This window comes from Palaemon carinicauda, chromosome 6 (assembly GCF_036898095.1).
Source record: "Palaemon carinicauda isolate YSFRI2023 chromosome 6, ASM3689809v2, whole genome shotgun sequence".
In the NCBI taxonomy this organism is placed as follows: Eukaryota; Metazoa; Arthropoda; class Malacostraca; order Decapoda; family Palaemonidae; genus Palaemon; species Palaemon carinicauda.
In genome coordinates, this window is record NC_090730.1 from 2,233,186 (window position 1) to 2,238,735 (window position 5,550).

Below are 5,550 nucleotides of genomic sequence, written 5' to 3' on the forward strand. Positions count from 1 at the left end.
TTTGACACCAGGTCCGGCATGGAAGCAGTCCTGTCAGCTTTGGAGACTGACCAGGACTGAAATAGTCAAATGTTGGTTGGGTGGAGAGGGAAAACAGACCGGAACACTTCCAAAAATATAAAATGGTACCCGCAGGTGAAAATTTTTAAAACTTTAAATTTTACAGTTTTACAAAAATTTTTTTAAGGTATAACACCTCCAAGATCGTAAAGCCCAATAGTGGCCTTATAGTTTTGCCTCTTCCTTTTCATGAAGCCTTGGCTGAGCACGTAACAGGGAATCAGCCAATTCGTCGTTGCCCTTAAGGTGCTTTATGTGAAGGTCAAAGTCTAGTTGGTACAAAGCACATTGAAGGCAAATTAGATCAGTCTCTGCGTGTTCCAAAAAGATCGAAGGGTTGTGGTCAGTGTAAACTAGGTTCTTGGCAGGGATGATTTAATAAGGGTACTGCTGCATCGATGTAGTTCCTGGTAGATCCGTCGTGGGCGAGAGCAGTGTCGACCTGGATTTTCCCCTGTAAAGGACTAATAGAGTTAAGTGTTTTGGAGTGCGACTGTTAGATATTTAGGTTAAATTGTCTTTTAGAAAATCAATTAACTGTTATGAACGCCAAAAATTTTTGAGTTTAAGTGACAGATTATGAAAGTAGAAGTCCTTTGGAGCAGCACAATATCTGCTGATCAATAGAATTTAAATAAAAGTTAATTTACGTGAGGTCCATGAAAGCAAACTAAAATTAAAGTTCACATTTTTTATTAGGCATTTTTAGTTGCTTTAATGCCTTTAAAAGCAAATTTACAATGGATAAGATTATTTTTTCCAGCAAGTTTCTATCTGTTAAAAGTATTTTTAATTACCTGATAATGACCAAAGTTAGAATTAAAGGGCGACCCAGAAATACGCAAACTACATACCCTGTAGGAAATTTTCTAATTTTGGCTTCTAAGTTCACGAAGGTCTTTCATCTAAACCAGATCTTGAGAGATTTTCAGTGGCTGTCTTACTTTGGTAAGGGTTTTTATTTGTTCAAATATTGTCGAGTTTGTGTCGTCAGAGCTAGGAGGTTTCTGCCATGCATTAATGTAAGTTGACAAGCTTAAATGTCCTAGAGACCATCTCAAAAGGCAAGACTAAATTGATGTGATTCACATATGGCAAACTTAATGCCTATTGCAATCAAGACTACATTCTAGACAATAGAATATTCTTTCAAATGGCATGGTACCATTGTTCAAGGTAAATTTAAAATTATGAATAAATTTATAACAAACTAGCATTTCTGTAAATACGTTACTTATAAAAATCTAGAAGCCAGATTGTTCTGGATATCTTTCTGGATCCCAAAAAGTATAGGATTTAGCAATATTTCCGGCAGATAAACTAACTTATTCATTGGGATATCAATTAAACTCCCTGGCCAAATCATTATCTAGTAACTATGCAATCCCTTCTAATAGCAGTTCATGTACCACCTAAAGTTAGGCTCTCCTTTCACAAGGTAAATTACTTTTTTTCTTCCCTCACTGTGCTATTTTTCGTTGTTCGGGCCCCTGGGCTTAAAGAATCTTTTCCAATGAGTTTTAGCTTTGCTTGTAACGATAAGATAAATATTGGTAAGATAAATATTGGCAAGGAGAGTTCACGAGACTTCAGATATTTCACAACTAACTTTTCACCAGTCATAACATTGTTAAATCCTTGCTATACAACTATACAAGATCAGAGTTAAAACTGCCCCAATGTCCCTATAGATAGTTCATACTTAGTCTTTCCTCCCCAAACTTCTTCCCCAAAAGCAATCCAACAAATTTGCTATACAACTATAAAACCAAGTTAAAACTACCCCAATGTCCCTATAGTTACTACATACTTCGTCCATCCTCCCCAAAAGCAATACAACAAATTTTCTGACATACAAGACAGACTCTCTCTCTAATGCTTGAAAACTTTCATTAGATTACACAAGGTGAATCAATTTCCCAAAATTAAAATTTACGCTATTTACAATTGAGAATTTATGTCCCTCTAACAGACTATCATTGACATTCTCCCAATTATTATTAGTTATTACTTGCTAAGCTACAACCCTAGTTGGAAAAGCAGGATGCTATAAGCCCAGGGGCCCCAACAGGGAAAATAGCTCAGTCAGGAAAGGAAAATGTGAATAAAAAATTTCAAAAGCAGCAACATTAAAATAAATACTTCCTATATAAACAAAAAAAAAATAACAAAAGAAACCTGACAGTACAGCGCGCCCGAGTGTACCCCCAAGCAAGAAAACCAACCCAAGACAGTGGAAGACCATGGTACAGGGGCTATGGCACTACCCTAGACTAGAACACTGGTTTGATTTTGGTGTGTCCTCCTAGAAGAGCTGCTGACCAAAGTGTCTTCTACTCTCACTAAGAGGAAGAAGCCACTGAACAATTACCATACAGTAGTTATCCCATTGAACGAAGAAGAACTGTTTGGTAATCTGTTGTCAGGTGTACGAGGAGAGAATCTAAAGTATATGCCAGACTATTCAGTGTATGTGTAGGCAAAGGGAAAATGAACCGTAACCAGAGATAAAGATACAATGTAGTACTGTCTGGCCAGTCAATGGACCCCATAACTCACCAGTGGTAGTATCTCAATGGGTGGCTGGTGCCCTGGCCAACCTACTACCTATAGTAGTTTTACCAAAATTTTTTATACAAGAAAATTTACTAGGAACAAACTTGGGGATTAGTATGTTTAAATATCAGACAAGGAAGCAGCATTCAATAAATTTTCTTTGCCCATCTTCGATAAAAAGCATTACATGAAGCGAGTTAATTCTAAAGTCCTCAATATTAATGTAATTACCTACCTAGACCCTTAAAACTAAGCTTGTTATAATGTAATTACCTACCTAAACTCTTAAAACTAAGCTTGTTATAATGTAATTACCTACCTAGACTCTTAAAACTAAGCTTGTTATAATGTAATTACCTACCTAGACTCTTAAAACTAAGCTTGTTATAATGTAATTACCTACCTAGACTCTTAAAACTAAGCTTGTTATAATGTAATTACCTACCTAGACTCTTAAAACTAAGCTTGTTATATGCAAATTCTATTAGTGTCTGGATGAGACTATGCAAATTCTAGAAGGGTCTGGATAATTGGGTTAGGATAATTGGTTTACATAGGTTATGAAGTGCTTTTTTGTATCCTTTCTCTTGTGGAAAACTATCTAGATTTGCGTTAAGTTATAGTCCTTAGTATAGTCTAGATGCCTAAGTTTAACCGGCTTTTCCAGACAATATAGGTTTGAATAGCCATACCCACTGTTCAACAGGTCACTTAAGGTGACCTGTAGTTTCCTTAACATCCTTAACTTAATCTACTTATCATACCCTGGAAATTTATTTGTCTAGTTTTTAATAAATTTCAGATTGCCTACATTTTACATATATTTAAGACTTTCTACCTCAACTAGACTAGCCCAGCTAAACAAGCTTGTTAATCTAAGTATTTCCCATTTAAGACTTGCCACCATTTCAAACTTTTCTTCCTGTAAAGGATACTTCTCTAGCAGTTCAAAGAAATTTCTTCTAAAGTTATGTAATTTTTTTTTTTTTTATAATCTTGAAAGCCTATTGTACCGATTTTGACCAGACTATACAGCTTGTAAACCTTAGTCTGCAGGGGTATGTATTAACCCGTGTCTGAGAGCAACTTCCACAAACACTATTGTACAGATTTTTACCCAACATTGTACTCTTGTTCGGTATAACGAAAGAACGAATTAAGATTTTTTTTATAGTAAAAATACGTAACAATTTGAAAAATACCGCAGTGTTTAGTAAATTTGAGATGCCAGCAATGTTAGGTTAACAGCAAAGTTTAAGTTAAATAAGAGTGAAAATCATACGCAAAACTACAGAAGCTGTTACAATGAAACTGAACATTTAGGGCTACGTTGCAAAAGCAAATCCATTAAACTTTGTAGGAACGAAGTTACAAAACGCTGTAGTTATGCAAGCGCAAGATACTTGCGTGGCAAAGGCTTGTTCAGTTTAAAATCAAACTGTTCTTTTAAATCTATAGTTTTTAAATATTTACTGCCTTTACACTTTCCTTTAGATAATTGAAAAGAATTTTAGTTTTTAAAAGATAACCATTAATCCACGCTCTGCTGCAAGACATTCAAACTGTTAACTGTAAGAGGTAGTTTCGGGAAAAAGAATATTCCGAGACCAATTCAGTAAATTGCACCATAATTTTAAATCACATAACTTAAGCATATTAGAAAGTATATGAATGTTTAGCTATTTGAAGTTATAAAGTTTAATTACCACAAATTTCAGGTTAGCAAATTAAATAAAATAAATTGATTTAGAAAATTCTAAGGACCGAATTAGTTTGGCAATGGCTTAATTAAAAGTTTAAAAAAAATTAAACTTTAAATCAAGGACCGAATTAAAGTTCAGCAATGACTTCATTAAAACAGATAAACCTCAAATAAAAAAATAAAAGGTTAAACAAACATTTTTATTGAATTCTTTAAATTGAACAAGGCACTAGAAAATTATCACTATTCAAACAAAAATGAAGCCGAAACAAAGTTCGGTCACTCAGCTAAATATACTAAGATTAGAACTTTTGACATGAAGAGTCAAGCTTTAGAACAATGAGCAAGGGCCCCAGGAAAATAATTTGACAATAAAGTAATAAGGTTCACAAGGAACTTTAAATAAAACAGATCAGTCTGTTGACCAACTCACGGAGTTAGATAGGAAAGATAGTATGGGGGTTTGTAAACGCACTAAGAAGACCACCCGCGAACAAGAAAACAAAAGACAAATTTAAATCAAACAACTACGTTAAGAATAATTCATAATGTTTTCACCAAAAAGATGAATGACTAGTTGCATTAAATGTTAAACCATAACAAGTGAATAAAAAGTGATTACTCGTGGAATACTATAAAGTTACACTCAAGAACTTGTCAAGTTAAATTTTGAATCCAGGTGAGCCACGTGTTGTATAGTTACAGAGAAGATATTAAATGTAAAAACTGAACAAGCTCCCTTACGTTCAGTAAACAATCATAGGCCATGCGACTGAAGAGAAAAAAATAAGTATAAAGACAGCAAGGTACACACAATGTACTAAAAATGAAAAATAAAATTGACAGCCAATTATAAGTTGAACAAACTTTTGACAACACGCAAACTTATTCATCCCTTTCCACACAAAGTTGTAGTTACACTATTGTCCTATCAATACAGGATGCTTTTCTGACAGATGTCAGTTCCTGGACGGATAAATAGTTACTAAATTTGGAGGGGAAATAATAGTAGAAGAAATGTAGGTTGGGTGGAGAGAAAGCTAAATCAAGGAGTTTAAAGACAGGAACAACTAGTAGTCAAATAGGTTTTGTGGAGAGCAAGGAAAGCAAGGAGATGAAAGACAGGAACAACTACTTCGAAAGGAAAATAGAAAAGGGTAAGAGAGGAAACAATCAGACACAAATAAACATTGAACATGACTGTACAATATATTGTGGAAGGTTTAGCACTC

General features: G+C 34.4%; 1 long non-coding RNA gene across 1 annotated transcript; it reads right to left on the reverse strand.

Annotated features, from left to right (window-relative positions):
* Window positions 1-5,358, reverse strand: LOC137642368 (uncharacterized). Its single transcript, XR_011044759.1, has 2 exons — window positions 5,238-5,358; window positions 1-514 (listed from the first exon to the last, which is right to left on the reverse strand). It is a non-coding gene; the product is annotated as an uncharacterized lncRNA (long non-coding RNA).
* Window positions 5,359-5,550: the final 192 nt, after the last annotated feature.